The sequence below is a fragment of the Salmo salar genome, chromosome ssa10 (genome assembly GCF_905237065.1).
Source record: "Salmo salar chromosome ssa10, Ssal_v3.1, whole genome shotgun sequence".
NCBI classification, from domain to species: domain Eukaryota; kingdom Metazoa; phylum Chordata; class Actinopteri; order Salmoniformes; family Salmonidae; genus Salmo; species Salmo salar.
In genome coordinates this window covers 103030576-103048429 of record NC_059451.1, presented here as the reverse complement: position 1 = coordinate 103048429, position 17854 = coordinate 103030576, and the positions used below count along the sequence as shown (strand labels likewise).

The window sequence follows — 17854 nt, the reverse complement described above, 5'->3', positions numbered from 1 at the left end:
GTCATGTGAAATGTTGCACTGAGCAAACTTCAGGTCTGCTGAGTGCAAATATGAACTTTGTGAAAATTCTGTGCAACTTCCAGCGCACGTTTACTATGAAACCCTGAGGCTGTACCTGCTTTAAGTTACCGTTTTAACAGTGGCCATGTAGGCTACTGTGGCTATGTGATCATAATGCAGGCCTACCAGAGTGACCTATCATCAAAAACAATGGAGAAAATGCATCCCATAACCTTTTAACATGGAAATAGTTATATCATTCAGCCTACAGTAGCAACCAATGTGTGGTGTTCAATGTAGGCCAACATTCCATTCTTTCAGACAAGGAGGTGACTGAAAATGTTGTTTGATGAAAGAAACCACTTTACAAAATAAAATGCATTATTATTCCCATACCATTACTACAGAGAATCAGACAAATTAAGCTACCCTCTGCCTATTGGCTACTTAGCTTATTCAAGCCTGCCCTTTAAGACCCCCCCAAAAATCTCTTTACCTGATTCGATTTTCAAAGATGTCTAGAAATGTATATATTTTATCACTCCCCTATTGCTGACTACAAATGATCTATAACTGGGCTAATAACTCACTAACTAGAAAAGGATAGGAACAAAATGTGCACACGTGGCTACATGCAGCTCTCGCTTTGATCTCAAAACAAGCGCATCTACTCACGACCGCTCATACTGTAAACACAGTCCAGTTCAAAGTAAATGGCAAAGATCCATATATGCAAATAGTCTATTTGCATATAGGCCTACTGCAGCTCTGATTGTTTATGCCGCACAAGTCTGTTTAGAGTATGGGTTGAGTCGTGGATGTCAATGCAATAGAATCCTACTCCGATGCTTTCTGCCTACAACAACATCTCTTGCATAGTTTGGTTTGTTTCAGTATGTTGCATTGAAAGTGGCTAATATTGCTTGGATTTGATCACAGTTGCCACAGTAAAGGGAAAAGTTTGATAGTGTTAACTAGCTAGCGTCCCACGTAGCCCATAGAAGTTAACAGCTTACTACACAACATACACTTAGTATTACTTTCTTAGCTACAGTATACATATCTCCTCCATGGCATATTGCATAATTTTTGCAGCAGCATACAAGACTCACCTTGTTGTGCTGTGCTCTTGAATCATGACATCAGTGATCTTCAGGTTGGAGCTCTAGAAAGAGGCCAGAGTACCCGACTTGGAATTCTGAGTTGGATGACCATTCAAAGCGTATTTTCCCAGTCGGAGCTCGTTTTCTTCCGAGTTCCCAGTTGTTTTGAACTCACTGAAGTCTGAGATTTTCCAGTTCCGAGTTTCCAGTTGTTTTGAACGTGGCAGAAGTCAAGCTGGATTGACAGCATGGACAATGTATTCAACCTTTTCTGGCCCATGGTGCTTATTCTTTTTTAGACCCTTAATCCAAGACTTGGACCACACACTCTCTCCACTGAATAGCAGGCTAGTGATTGCTTTGCAAAGCTTGCAGTTAGCCACTGACTCCTTCAAAACCACTCATTGTTGAATTTGCGATTTCCAACTTGTTGCGTAATGTTGATCTCCAATGGCCGATGAGAACAGATACGTTTTATCTATAATTTCTCTTCAAATGACAAGTATTGAAAAGGATTTGCCAGTAGATTCTTGACTTGAGTCATGATGATGACTGCTTGTCTAGTTTGCTAGCTAAGATTTTGAAAGTATGATGTTGAAATGATCAGTCCAATCAAAGCTACAGTAGATATAAGGGGATTTGATGTCATATTATATGTGGCCAATGACCTTGAGACTTTTAGAATGGGCACTTCTAATGTAAATGTATGGCAGCATCCAAGGGGTTTGAATTTTCAAGCTCTTTCTGTAGATCTTGCGGTGACGTAGTGTCCCCATGAGTGACAGAACACTGAGCCAATCACAGCGCAACTAGAGAACATTACCAACCCCTACGCTCTGTATTTTTCTGCTGGCTGCACCGTCACCACAGAAAGCACTGAGCTAGGATGAAACACCTGCATTTTGGACTGCCTTACTCAAGAAAGCAATTAATTTATTGACTCAACGTTTTTTTTTTTTTTTTACAATTGTTTGCAAACTGATATGTGACATGTATTAATGCCAAAATAACATGCAAAATGGCAAAAAATAAAAAATATCAATATATAAGTCCTCAACAGTGAAAAATATGGATTGTTTATGAATTTGAAGGACCAATAAAAAGGGATAAAAAAAATGTTGGTGCTGTATTTTAGGCCGGTAGTAACCACCACAGGGTGTCCATTCAGAACACGTGGAAGCAGTAGTTCCAGTTCAAGGGTTTTTTAATTTATTTTTTATTTCACCTTTATTTATCCAGGTAGGCCAGTTGAGAACAAGTTCTCATATACAACTGCGACCTGGACAAGATAAAGCAAAGCAGTGCGACAAAAAACAACAACACAGAGTAACACGTGGGATAAACAAAAGTACAGTCAATAACACAATAGAAAAATCTATATACAGTGTGTGCAAATGGAGTAAGGAGGCAATAAATAGGCCAATAGTGGCGAAGTAATTACAATTTAGCAAATGAACACTGGGGTGATAGATGTGCAGATGATGATGTGAAAGTAGAGATACTGGTGTGCAAAAGAGCAAAAAAGGAAATAAATAGGCCAATAGTGGCAAAGTAATTACAATTTAGCAAATGAACACTGGAGTGATAGATGTGCAGATGATGATGTGAAAGTAGAGATACTGGTGTGCAAAAGAGCAAAAAAGGAAATAAAAACAATATGGGGATGAGGTAGAAAGTTGGATGGGCTATTTACAGGTGGGCAGCTCAGATAGCTGATGCTTAAAGTTAGTGAGGGAGATATAAGTCTCCAACTTCAGCGATTTTTTGCAATTCGTTCCAGTCACTGGCAGCAGAGAACTGGAAGGAAAGGTGGCCAAAGAAGGTGTTGGCTTTGGGGAAGACCAGTGAGATATACCTGCTGGACCACGTGCTACAGGTGGGTGTTGCTATAGTGACCAGTGAGCTGAGATAAGGCGGAGCTTTACCTAGCAAAGATATATAGATGACCTGGAGCCAGTGGGTTTGGCGACGAATATGTCGCCAAACGAGAGCATACAGGTCGTAGTGGTGGGTGGTATATGGGGCTTTGGTGACAAAACAGATGGCACTGTGATAGACTGTGTCCAGTTTGTTGAGTAGAATGTCGGGGGCTATTTTGTAAGTGACATCGCCGAAGTCGAGGATCGGTAGGATAGTTGAATGAAGATCCACATACACACATACAACACCACTCTCTCTGATCCCAGCCTGCCAGCTTAGTGGATTCTGCCACTAGCATAGTCAGTGTAGTCAGCTCAGCTATCCCCAATGAGATAGTGTCTGTGTCTCAATTCCTGTCAATAGGGTTACTTAATGTTAGATCCCTCACTTCCAAGGCAGTCATAGTCAATGAACTAATCACTGATCATAATCTTGATGTGATTGGCCTGACTGAAATGTGATTGGCCTGATAAATTTACTGTGTTAAATGAGGCCTCTCCTCCTGATTACACTAGTGACCATATACCCTGCGCATCCTGCAGAAGCGGAGGTTTACATGCCTCCTGGGCCATATACAGCGTTCCTCACTGAGTTCCCTGAATTCCTATCGGACCTTGTAGTCATGGCAGATAATATTCACTTTTTTGGTGACTTTAATATTCACATGGAAAAGTCCACAGACCCACTCCAAAAGGCTTTCGTAACAATCATCTACTAAGTTTTGTCCAACATATCTCCCGACCTACTAATTGCCACAGTCATACCCAGGATCTAGTTTTGTCCCGTGGAATAAATACTGTGGATCTAAATGATTTTCCTCATAATCCTGGACTATCGGACCACCATTTTATTACGTCCGCAACAAATTATCCCCCAAGCAAGGATCAGCAAAAGCTGTGCTATAAATTCCTAGATGCCCTTCCAGACTCCCTCCGCCTACACAAGGACGCCGGAGTACAAAAATTGGTTAACCACCTAACTGAGGATCTTCATTTAACTTTGCGTAATAGCCTAGATGCAGTCGCACCCCTAAAAACAAAAAAACATTTGTCACAAGAAATTTGCTCCCTGGTATACAGAAAATACCAGAACCCTGAAACAAGCTTCCAGAAAATTGGAAAGGAAATGGCGCTCCACCAAACTGGAAGTCTTCCAACTATCTTCAAAAGAAAGTACCATGCCATATTGAAGAGTCCTCACTGCTGCTCGATCATCCTATTTTTCAAACCTAATTGAAGAGAATAAGAACAATCCAACAAGCTAACTAAAAAGCAACATTCAACAAGAGAGGATAGCTTTCAGATTTGGATAGAAAACACTCTAAAGTTTCTAAAACAGTTTGAATGGTGTCTGTGAGTATAACAGAACTCATATGGCAGGCAAAAACCTGAGAAGATTCCATGCAGGAAGTGCCCTGTCTGACAATTTGTTGTCGTTCTAGGGCATCTCTCTTGAAAATACAGCATCTCTGCTGTAACGTGACATTTTCTAAGGCTTCCATTGGCTCTCTGAAGGCGCCAGAAAGTGGAATGAGAGCTCTGCAGTCTCTGAGCAAAAAACAGCAGGAGTTTTTGATAGTGGTCAGGCAGGGAACACTGACACTGGAGCGCGCGTGCACAAGAGGACTCCATGTTTTTCTTTCTCTCTTTGAACGAATACAACATCGCCCGGTTGGAATATTATCACTATTTTACGAGAAAAATCGCATACATTTTTTTTTAAACAGCGTTTGACATGCTTCGAAGTACGGTAATGGAATATTTTGAATTTTTTTTGTCACGAAATGCACCCTTCGGACACTGACCTCGACGCACGAACAAAACGGAGCTATTTCAATTTAACTATGGATTATTTGGAACCAAAACAACATTTGTTGTTGAAGTAGAAGTCCTGGGAGTGCATTCTGACAAAGAACAGCAAAGGTAATCCAATTTTTCTTATAGTAAATCTGACTTTGGTGAGGGCCAAACTTGGTGGGTGTCAAATTAGCTAGCCGTGATGGCCGGGCTATCTACTCAGAATATTGCAAAATGTGCTTTCGCCGAAAAGCTATTTTAAAATCTGACACCGCGATTGCATAAAGGAGTTCTGTATCTATAATTCTTAAAATAATTGTTATGTATTTTGTGAACGTTAATCGTGAGTAATTAAGTAAATTCACCATAAGTTTGCAGTGGGTATGCTAGTTCTGAACATCACATGCTAATGTAAAAAGCTGGTTTTTGATATAAATATGAACTTGATTGAACAAAACATGCATGTATTCTATAACATAATGTCCTAGGAGTGTCATCTGATGAAGATCATCAAGGTTAGTGCTGCATTTAGCTGTGGTTTTGGTTTTTGTGACATGTATGCATGCTTTGAAAATGGCTGTGTGATTATTTTTGGCAGGGTACTCTCCTGACATAATCTAATGTTTTCCTTTCGCTGTTAAACCTTTTTGAAATCGGACAGTGTGGTTAGATTAACGAGAGCCTTGTCTTTAAAATGGTGTAAAATAGTCATATATTTGAGAAATTGAAGTTATAGCATTTATGAGGTATTTGTATTTCGCGCCACATGATTCCACTGGCTGTTGACTAGGTGGGACGCAAACATCCCACCTTGCCCAGGGAGGTTAAGGAGAAGTATACCTATAATTCTTTCAATAACTGTTGTACATTTTATCAACATTTATGATGAGTATTTTTGTAAATTGATGTGCTCATTCACCGTAGGTTTTGGTGGGAATACATTTTCTGAACATCACGCGCCAATGTAAAATGGGGTTTTTGGATATAAATATGAACTTTATCGAGCAAAACATACATGTATTGTGTAACATGAAGTCCTTAGAGTGCCATCTGATGAAGATCAAAGGTTGGTGAATATTTTAGCTGTATTTTTGGTTTTTGTGATGCATGTCCTTGCTTGGAAAATGGCTGTGTGGTTTTTCTTGTGAAGTTTATGTCCTAACATAATCTATTTTATGCTTTCACCGTAAAGCCTTTTTGAAATCGGATAATGTGGTTAGATTAACGTGAAGTTTATCTTTAAAATGCTGTAAAATAGTTGCATGTTTGAGAAAAGGACATTATGAGATGTTTGCTGTTTTGTATTTCACGCCATGCTATTTCACTGGCTGTTGAATAGTGTGTCCCACCTAGCCCAGAGAAGTTAACCTGTCTGGGCTAGGGGGCAGTATTTTCACGGCCGGATGAAAAACGTACCCAATGTAAACAGGTGACTACTCTGGCTCAGAAACTAGAATATACATATTATTAGTAGATTTGGATAGAAAACACTGAAGTTTCTAAAACTGTTTGAGTGGTGTCTGTGAGTATAACAGAACTCATATGGCAGGCAAAAACCTGAGAAAAATCCAACCAGGAAGTGGATTGTAGTTTTCAAGACTGGGCCTATTCAGTATACAGTGACTTAGGGTTCAATTTGCACTTCCTAAGGCTTCCACTAGATGTCAACAGTCTTTAGAATGTGTTTCAGGCTTTTGCAGTCAACAGAGAGCGAACAAGACCTCCTGGAGTCTGATGACCGAGAGAATGACAGGCCACAATTACGCGCATTCACGTGAGGAGGTAGCTGTGCTCCATAGCGTTTTTCAAGACATTGGAATCGTCCGGTTGGAATATTACTTAAGTTTTACGTTAAAAAGGCCCTAAAGATTGATGTTTTACAATGTTTGACATGTTTCAACGAACGTAAATATAACTTTTTGTCATGAAATTTTCGCCGTGCTTCCTACATTTGGAGTAGCTTACTGAATGCGCAAACAACAAGGAGTTATTTGGACATAAATTATGGACTTTATCGAACAAAACAACATTTATTGTGGACCTGGGATTCCTGGAAGTGCCTTCTGATGAAGATCATCAAAGGTAAGTGAATATTTCTAATGCTATTTATGATTTTAGATGACTCCAAAATGGTGGGTATCTGTATTGCCTGGTGTATTTTTCTGAGCGCAGTACTCAGATTATTGTAAAGTGTGCTTTCCCAGTGAAGATTTTTTGAAATCTGTCACAGCGGTTGCATAAAGGAGATGTTCATCTATAATTCTTTGAATAAGAGTTTAATATTTTATCAACGTTTATGATGAGTATTTTTGTAATTTGTTGTGCTGATTCACCGGAAGTATTGGAGGCAAAATATTTTCTGAACATCACGCACCAATTTAAAATGCTGTTTTTGGATATAAATATGAACTTTATCGAACAAAACATACATGTATTGTGTAACATAATGTCCTAGGAGTGTCATCTGATGAAGATCGTCAAAGGTTAGTGCTTCATTTCGCTGTGTTTTGGGTTTTATTGACACATGTCCTTGCTTGGAAAATGGCTGTGTGATTATTTTTGTCCATGTACTCTCCAAACATAATCTAATGTTTTGCTTTCACTGTAAAGCCTTTTTGAAATCGGACAATGTGGTTACATCAAGGAGACGTGTATCTTTAAAATGGTGTAAAATAGTTGTATGTTTGAGAAAGATAAATTATGACATTTTGTTGTTTTTGAATTTGCCGCCCTGATATTTCACTGGCTGTGTCCCGCTGGTGGGACGCTGGCGTCCCACCTAGCCCATAGAAGTTAATGCCATTCAAACTTGAAGTTAATACAACAGCTATGATAGCTGAGGTTCATAGGTTGGTATAAATATTAGTTCAGAACCTAACGTTTTTGGGTCCATACACAGATCGGCTACATACTGTAGCTAGCTACACATCCATAGGCATACAGTTATTTTTATCCTCCTCTACACAATAAGCAAGTAAATAGTTAGCAACCTTCATTTGAACAACTTCAGCTGCATTGCAAGGCAAGCTTACTCAATTGTACATTCAATTTGCAGTAAATGCTTTAGCTAGCTAGATACTTTACATCCACTGTTTCACAAGATGACAGCCTGGTATGCTGGTTTTCTCAGGAGTCCCTAAAACATTAAACAACACGAATTACAAATTCATTATCCTAACACCAGCTAGATGGCTAATATTAGCTAGTCAGATAACTTGCTAAATAGCGATTTTTGTAAATTAACTTTATGACAAAAGAATATGCACAAATGTTTGTCTCTACATTAACTAACATATTCCTCTCAATTGTAAATGTTTTGCTTGACTCGTTATTGTCACATCCTGACCATATACTTAGGTATTTTTGTATTATATTTGGTCAGGACGTGGCAGAGTTATGTTTGGTTATGGTATAGTGGGGTTGTGAGTGTTGGTTTAGGTTCTAGGTTAGGTTTTCTATGTGTAGGTTGGGTGCTGGACTCTCAATTGAAGGCAGGTGTGTTGAGGTGCCTTTGATTGGGAGTCCTATATTAGTAGGGTGTGTTTGTTTGTGGGTAATTGTATTTTGCACTGTGTTTCGTTTCACTTCACCTGTGAAACTGTCACCTTTCTCCTTTGCGTGTTTATTTTGTTTTGTCGTTTCCATCTATAATAAATATGATGTGGAACAGTCAACCCGCTGCGTATTGGTCATCGAGTGATTTCGACATATCTTCCGATGAGGGAGAATACGAGGAACGTGACAGAATTACCCACCAAACCAAGACCAAGCAGCGGGGGAAGGAGCTGCACACTGAGTATATGGATTATGGTGAGAGATGGACTTGGGAGGAGATTCTGGACGGGGCCGGACCCTGGCATCAGGCTGGGGAATACCGTCTCCCTCCGGCGGAGATTGAGGCAGCCAAGGCGGAGAGGAGGCGTTTTGAGGCCATGAACGCGCTGGTGGAGGAGCACGAGAGGCACCCCCAAGAAATATTTTGGGGGGGGGGGCACACGGGTAGATTGGCTAGGGCATGAAAAACCAGAAGCCAACTACCCGTGCTTACATGGAGAGAAGTATGGAGTTGAGGGCGCCGAAGTTTGCAGAAGTGCGCACGATCTCGCCCATATGCTTGCACAGTCCCGTGCGAGCTATTCCAGCCCTGCGCAGATGCCGTGCTAGAGTGGGCATCCAGCCTGGTAGGAGGATGCCTGCGCAGCGCGTAAATCCATAACAACACATTCTCCATAACAGATGATGGTCAATAATATCAAAGGCTTCACTGAAATCTAACAATACAGCTCCCACAATCTTATTATTACCCATTTCTTTCAGCCAATCATCAGTAATTTGTTTCAGTGCACTACATGTTGAGTGCCCTTCCCTATAAGCATTGTGAAAGTCTGTTGTTAATTTGTTCGCAGAGCAATAGCATTGTATCTGGTCAACAAAAAATAATTATCCAAAAGTTTGCTAAGAGCAGGCAGCAAGCTGATTGGTCAGCTGTTTGAACCAGTTATGGGTGCTTTACCATTCTTGGGTAGGTCTGAGGACAAACACTTTTCCCCAGGCTCAGATTAAAGACATGACAAACATGAGATCTAGAATGAATAGAACGGGCGCTCCTATAGAACTGTTTTCCACACACATAACTATGTGTAGCTTACTTGGACACCGGATCCCCACATTTCCCACTCGCAGGCTGTATTTGCCTACATGGGAGCATTGAGAAACATAGGTCGGGATTTTATGTATTTTAACCTGGTTACATGTAGCCTAGATTGAACAACACAGCAGCTTTTCTGCATGTTCTGTTATTTCTGTAAAAAAACAATCTACAACGAAGTTGGCTCTTTTACAATGGAGGGCAATATGAAAGAATGTTGGTTTTCCCCAATTTGTGGGCGTGGTCAATGGGAATTCCTTATTATGAATATCGACTCAGAGTATTCAAGTTAATGATGGCATAATGGGTGGACTAGCGGCCATTGCGAGTGTACCCATTGGAGCAAAGCAGGAAGTAAAATATGTGCTAAAATATGTGCTGTGATTTGTTGATTCAACTCAACTCACATAACCAAAAATACATTCCATTGCATGAGCCACATCAGTTAACATCCTTTGAATGAACATTCTACATTACCATAGGAATTATTGTATCACAATACCAGGCAGCCATTGCGAGAGCACCCCTGAGTTTACCAGTCAAATTGTAAGGGTTAGAGGTTCCAAACCCATTATTTTCATTCTATTTCCATGTGTGCTGCTTCTGCATTGTGGGGGGTGTTTCCTAGGCAACTGAAGACTTGTTTTCTTGTTTCAGCAAGGAGCAACAAAGTGTCATCATGTTGTTAAGAATCCATGTAACGGCAGAAACAGACACAACCGCAAGAATGCCTGGCTTTCCTGTCTTCAGTCAGCTGTTCGGTCCACAATTATTTAAGAAAAAAATTCATTAACGGTTATGGTGGTTATTTTCTTCTCATGATGGCCTTCAACCATAACTGTCGGTTACACACACACACACACACACACACACACACACACACACACACACACACACACACACACACACACACACACACACACACACACACACACACACACACACACACACACACACACATTCCCATGCTGCTAGCACAAAGTTAGCACAAAGATGGCACACTGGAACCATAAACAGCATACTGAGCATCCTCTATAATATCCTTTCTCTTTTCTCTGTTTGGTTTTAAACAGGAGGAATGCCAACCCCAGCACTTCCAAGGGTGATTTTTCAACACTCTAATACAAACGTGACAAGCAGGGCAAGAGGGGTGGGAAGATGAGGGAGGGAGCAAGGGATACAGCCAGGGCTGCGAGCAGTGAATAGCTGACATTCCAGTACCTGGCCTAACCTCGGAAGAGTGACCTGCGAGGATTACCTGAACCATATCCCTTGGCCCCGCCCATCAGCTGTCAGAGCTGGGCATGAAACTGAAGAGGCACAGAGATAGAGAATCCTCATTCATAAAGCAGGGAGGGAGAGGGAGGGAGGAATCACTCTGGTGAGAAGGAGGGGTGGGGGGAGATTGAAACAACAAGTCTGAGTGCTCCAAAACATTGTTAATATTGTAAGCGGACAGACTACTGTATGTTGGGGTATGAGAGAATGCCGAAAGCCGAAATGCCATAGTGTACATCTCGAAGCTGTCAGGGAAAAATCACTTACAAACAGCAATGGGATTGAGGATGAGAGGGGAGTAAGTTCAAAAACATTGTAAATATTGTGAGTTAACTATAGACTACATGGACAAGGCATTTCTGCAACTGTTACAGTAAGAAAAACTGCCATATATCGAAAAGGAGAATCCGACTCTGTCTTTCCTTTGATCTGCCACAAACACGTATGCATACGCAATAACATACCAACACACATTAACAAGTTCACACACACACACAACCACACATAAAGACATGCACACACCCACACCATGCTAAATTGCTACCCCTTTGACCAACTGCACCTCATACATGCGCTAACAAACAGCAATGCTTCAACTCCAATTTCCCCAGCGCAAACTCTCTGGACTGTAACTCAGCCTCAATGTTATCTCTTAAGTCTCTCACACACTGCTGAACCATAGAAACACTCAACTTTGGCTGACAGTAGCATACTACTCACTATCTCTTACACAATAATAATAGCTCTAACTCACAAACACTCTCTTCGCAGCACTTTCTGGGCCAAATATAACTATGTTATATTCTTTATGGAAAACTTGAATGGCAGTTAGAATTCTGTGAGCAAACTCATGAGCCTACAGATGTGGAATCTTAATTTGATCCGGTCCTTTCCGCAGCATTTTTCCTGCACCACAGGAAATGCAAATGAGCATCGTATTGGATTAACAACAAATACTCATCCATGCATTAGACTATGAACATTCAACACGCCACTACAAGGACCATTGCAGAAAAAAGTTGGAGAGTGAGTAACTACATAAAGGTCAATCATTGACCTTTCAAACTGCGCACCGATAACTCTCTCTACCGCTCTTCATCTCAATCCCTTTTTTCACTTTCACTGCCTCCTATTTTGATTGATGATCAGTCAAATTTGCTGTCTGTATACTTTTATTTTTCAATCAACAACTGTCTATCTATTTAACTGTACAAAGTGATATGATACTAATGTGATACTAAAGTGATAGTATGCAAACACAAAGTCACACACATGCAGAGACACACATATGTTGTACGTTTAAACCTTAAGTAGCTGCGCATGACATGGTAATTAAACACACACCAAACTGGTATACACCCCAAACCGTGGGAAGGCAAACCTGTCACACACATTCAGAGAAATCACACACATCACACACACACGCATGCCATATATGCTCTAATACAAACATGATCTCAGTCCCACACTCCAGCACATATGTAGTCACACACGACAAATTCTGAGACCTCAAAAACCGGTCATAGAATCCTTGCTCACCTTGCGAGCTGCACACCAACTCCTCCAAGTTCCAATGCGTGTGGAGTGTAAGTCTCTCTTCCCTGGTCCGTTCCACTCTCTCCCTCTCGTTCCCTCTTCTCATCCTATACTAATCGCGTGGCTCTTGTTACACTCCACTGCTGGGAGAGAGGGAAGGAGAGAGGGAAGAAGGGAGGGAGAGAAGGAGGGAGGGACGTAGGAAAAGAGGGACGAGTGAGTCCTGCCCAGACTGATGTGTGAAGCTCACGAAAACACGCTGGAAAGAGAAAGAATTTGGAGTGCTTCACTCAAAATCTCTCTATTTCTCTCCCCACTGCCCTCTTCTCTTCTCTCCATTTATTCTTCTTAATCTGTACTTTCCCTCTTGGTTCCCTCTCTCCACAGATCCTTGAAAGTCTCCCTTGAACCACTTTTATTTATTATCTTAATAAACTCCTGCCACCTATCCCCTTCTTCCTCTATTCCCCCTCTTTCTCTTTCTTTCTTTCCTCTCCTCACTCTCTCACTTTGGTGTGCAGCTGGCTCGATGAGGGACACACACCTGCCTACCTGCCCTGGTCTTATTAAAGTGGGGGATGATTTTCACTGTCTTCCTCTCACTCCTCCTCTTCTCCAGAAATTGTGATATAATGGGTGCACGGGTATAGTTTCCATAACTGTCTGAACACCGAATCATTAAAAGACATAGGCCTACAGTACTATTTTCGGGGAAATGCATATGGAACTCTGTGGATGCCGTAGCCACGGCATGTGTCATTGCGTAATACGGTCTCTCCTGCAGCTACGCACACATGCATGCACACAACCAGGGAAGCGCACTCACTCATACAAACACACACACGTGTGCACGCGCACACACACCTGTCTTTAAGGTTTTATGGCCTTGACACTCTCTTTCCAGTGTGAAGAATGCCACTGTCTGATTGGCTGGTAACTGTGTCCATTAAACCTCAAACACGCTGGGACTCTCCTTATGGGTCATGACCTCGGAGGTAAAGCGAGGAAATGAAGAGGGGAAGAGGGAAGGAAAAGAAAGAGTATAGTGTAAGGACCTCTGTGTAACTTCATGGTTAGTAGCCTATTTCATTGTCAGAATGATAATCATTCTTCTTCCTCTCCTATATTCTCCCTCTTCTATTTTCTTCTTCCATATTTTTCTTCTATATTCTTTTTCTTCTTATATATTCTCCCATCTTATACTTTTATATTCTTCCAACTCTACTATATTCTTCTTCTTCTTCTATATTCTTCTTCTTCAACTATATTCTTCTTCTTCTTCTACATTCTTCTTCTTCTATATTCTTCTTCTTCAACTATATTCTTCTTCTATATTCTTCTTCTATATATATTTTCTATATTCTTCTTCTTCTATATTATTCTTATTCCTCTATATTCTTCTTCATCTTCTTCTACTTTTATATTTTTCCTATTCTACTATATTCTTCTTCTTCTTCTATATTCTATATTCTTTGTCTTCTTCTTTATTCTTCTTCTTTATTCTTCTTCTTGTTCTTCTTCTATATTCTTCTTCTATATTATTCAATATTCTTCTTCTTCTTAGGGCACTGAAAGGGGACTTAAAGAGAGAATATTCAAGAACATTCCAAAAGTAAAGAAAAAAAACCACTTGGCCTTCAGCACAAACCCTTCACCTAACATCACATTCATACTGTGGATGAAAGCAAGACCTGATTACTGCTCACAGAATTACATTATTAGCACTTCATCCACATGATCATTCTATGAGGATCCATAGATTTATCCTCAGTTATCCGGATGTACATTATCAGTTCCAGTAATAGGGAATCACATGCTCTTCTTTTTGCCCAAACCTCCCCTCCTCTGTCACCCTCCTCCATTTTCCCACAGGATTAATAATGATAAGATCAGAGTGGGGAGACGACAGCAGTAATGGAAAGCAGTCTATGTTGGCCTGGCGTGTGATTCAGCGGTCAAATTATGAGAAAAATCCTGTTTACGGACAAGGGTCACTTGACTCCTCTCTCACGCCCACTCCCACCCAGTTCTGCAGATTCTCAACTGCACGGCCCAGTCATGGACTCTGATCTGTTAAGGCCGCAACACTGATCCCCAAAAACAGCCCTACAGCAATCACAGCAGGGATTTGATGTCAAATAAAACAAAATTGTAATTGGTACACATATTTTGCAGATGTTATCGCAGTTGTAGCGAAATGCTTGTGCTCCTAGTTCCAACAGCGTACCTAACAGTGGTGACGCTTCATTAAGGGCAGGTGAGGCAGAGCCCCACCTGTTTTGAGCCCCACCAGTTTAGCTAACAATACAAATAAAATACAAATAATAATAATTGTGTGCCTGTTTTGCATGTTATTCTGTCATTAATAGGTGTCACATATCAATTTTCAAACAATGTAAATTAAATAAATAATTTAGTTAAAAAAGACCACTTACAAACATGGTCTCTTTAAGCTTTCTTGAGTAAGGCAGCTCCAAAATGCAGGTGTTTCAGCTTAGCTCAGTGCTTTCAGTCGTGGTGGGGCAGCCAGCAGAAAAGAAGGAGCGTAAGGGTTGGTAATGTTCTCTAGTTGCGCCGTGATTGGCTCAGTGTTCTGTCTGTTCTGTGGACACTACGTCACCATAAAATCTACAGGCAGAGCTTGAAAATTCAAGCCCCCGATCCCAGGCTGTGTCACAGCCAGCTGGGACCAGGAGACCCATGAGATGGCGAACAATTGGCCCAGCGTCGTCCGGGTTACGGGAGGGTTTGGCCAGCCAGGATGTCCTTGTCTCATCGTGCTTTAGCGACTCCCTGTGGCGGGCCAGGCGCCTGCAAGCTGACTTCGGTTGTCAGTTCGACAGTGTTTCCTCCGACACATTGGTGCGGCTGGTTTCCGGGTTAAATGAGCAGAGTGACTTGGGTCTGACCTTCGCCGAGTCCGTAGGGGAGTTGCAGCGATGAGACAAGATCGTAACTTCCAATTGCATATCACAAAAAAGAGGGTAACATCATGGGTCAGAAAAGTTTGAACACATTGACCATGCTGTCAATACAGCATGACTTCTGCGGTGTTTAAAACAACTGGAAACTCAGAACTGGGAAATCCCAGACTTCAGTGAGTTCAAAACAACTGGGAAAATAATTTTGAATGGTCATCCAACTCAGAATTCCAATTCAGGATTTCGAGCCTCTTTCTAGAGCCCACAACAAGGAAAGCCGCGCCACCTTCCTGTTCAAGTAACAGCACAAGGTGAGTCCAAAAATGTATTCTGTGCTGCAGCATAAATGATGCAATAAGCCAGGGAGATATGTATACCTTAGCTAAGAAAGTAGTATATGTTGTGAAGTAAGCTGTTAGTAGCCCATGTGCCTCAACCTAATAATGTGTTCCCTTTCCCCCTCATAACTTAGCCTACTGTTCTGATTTGATGGTGCCATGTAGCCTATAACCTGTTTTAGAGAAATGTAATATTGTAAGAGCTTTCATTGTCATGCCCCCCTTTATTTATCCTATGGTTCTGACTTGCTGTACAGGGAGAATATTGTAAGAACGGCCCATGTTCTGCATTCTGACGCTGTACATTTCAAAAGTGTTGAACAAATAGTTATATTGACTATGTCCATCCAGCTCGCTCATTAATGTCTTAATCAAAATTGCCTCCTATCTGCTCGTCATTTCCTTGTGCCATAGTTTGTACATCTCAATTGTCAATAGATATCAGCTATGTTTTTTAAAAAGGCAGTAAATTACGCTGAATTAACTGTTTCGCTGCCAGACATGGCTTCGCCGATAGCCAGGTGTAGCGGTGGTAAGGATTCACTCCATGGTGTTGAAAATAAAGCTCTGCTGTTAGGACAGCTTTATGTAGGCCCTAACAGTTTGTGGGCACCCTTTGTCACCATTATAGTGCAATAGATGTGTTGTTTTGTGTTATGTAGTGGCTTTGCTGGCATACATCTAAACAAATTGGTTGAGTTTGCCCCACCAAGATTTACATGCTAAAATTGCCATTGGATACCAGGATGAATCTAATGTTGTTGTGAAAATGACAATTCACCAATATGTGCAGGAATTTGAAGCAGAGCCTGAGACAGATGGAGTGAGGCAGACATTTATAGACTCACTGTAATGTTATTGCCTGTTAAATTTCCTTTAGGCTAAATATATCCATGGGAAAAGTTTACTTCTACTTGGAGCTGTCTCCTTATACAACAATGAGTTTGCTTAAGAATGTTTACATAAGAAATAAAGATGCTTTCAAAATCCTGTTGGCCACTTTATAAAGAACTATGATGTAATGTTTCCATAGCAATCTGAGAGTGGACGTAGTGTTGCATCACCATAGTGATGGGATATTATTGTGATGAAATCTGGCCAAACAGTGGTCAAAGTGCACTCTACTTTATGGTTACCATGGCGATTACTCTTTAACTGTGGACAAGGTAATTTAATTATGTAATACTTCATTATATGGGGATGGATCAGGTCAATCCAGTCTGTGGTTTCTGTCAGACCCCGGTGCAGCAGTAAAAATCCTCCCCAGCACCACTTGCAGACAATTAAGGGTTCCACAGTGTGACAGGGTATATGCTGGTGACAGGGTAAATGCTGTGTGTGATGCTCAGTGTCTGCAACACTGCTGGGCTTTTCACGCTCAACCGTTTCCTGTGTGTATCAAGAATGGTTCACCACCCAAAGGACATCCAGCCAACTTAACACAACTGTGGGAAGCATTGGAGTCAACATGGGTCAGCATCCCTGTGGAACGCTTTTGACACCTTATAGTCTATACCCTTGCAGGCTATCTGCATGCTGTCTGATTGTTTTCGTGTGGGTGCGCATGTGTGTGTTTGGCTGTTTTCGTGTATTCAAATGAACAAACACCAAAGCATGGATTTATGCAGAGTTATTTTCGGATACTAACCAGTTCCGTTGGCCGATCGGTGTATGGATCATTATTATAAATAAACAACATCTGTGTAGTTTGAGGAAGGAGGCGGATAACCTGGGCTGTCATGTGATGTCTAAACAGATTATAATTTACACTGCTTTATGTGACCCCCAAGGAAAGGAGCACCGGGAGGAACATGGATTTATAATGGATAGTACACAGACACACACACACACACACTGAGTGGAAAGTCTCACTCATAGACACACACACTGACTGAGAGTGGAAACTCCACATGCTTCCAGTCGGTGACTTACGGTTGACTTACGGGCAAATGCAGGGGGTATGATGTATGGGGGAGGTGGGATGATGGTTTGGGGGTGTAGTGGTGTACCAGCGTCACATTGGGCAATGAACATCGTTACTCACTAAGAATAATTTAGTCATCCATGGGATTCATACAGGATGTGCATACCTGACTGATACAAAACACACACATTTGTTAAGTTGATAAAAGCTTTAACTTTGAATTGGGTCATAATAAGATTAAGATCACTCTATTTAACAAACTTAACGCAATGGTCAATTTAAGCGCAGGCGGTAGCGCTATAGGTTCAAGGGTGTGTCAGAAATATTTCAGCTATTTTCATTATCGGTACACTTGCTGGCGTTGGTGCGAAAGGGCTGGGTTTTGATGAA

At 41.2% G+C, this 17854-nt stretch overlaps 1 protein-coding gene across 1 annotated transcript in view; it reads right to left on the bottom strand.

Annotated features, from left to right (window-relative positions):
• Window positions 1–12535, bottom strand: part of LOC106561431 (uncharacterized) — a 159049-nt gene extending 146514 nt beyond the window's left edge. The window contains exon 1 of the mRNA XM_014125398.2: window positions 12285–12535. The gene's annotated coding sequence lies outside the window, so the exon portion shown is untranslated. The remainder of the gene's footprint in view (window positions 1–12284) is intronic.
• Between the last annotated feature and the right edge of the window lie 5319 nt (window positions 12536–17854).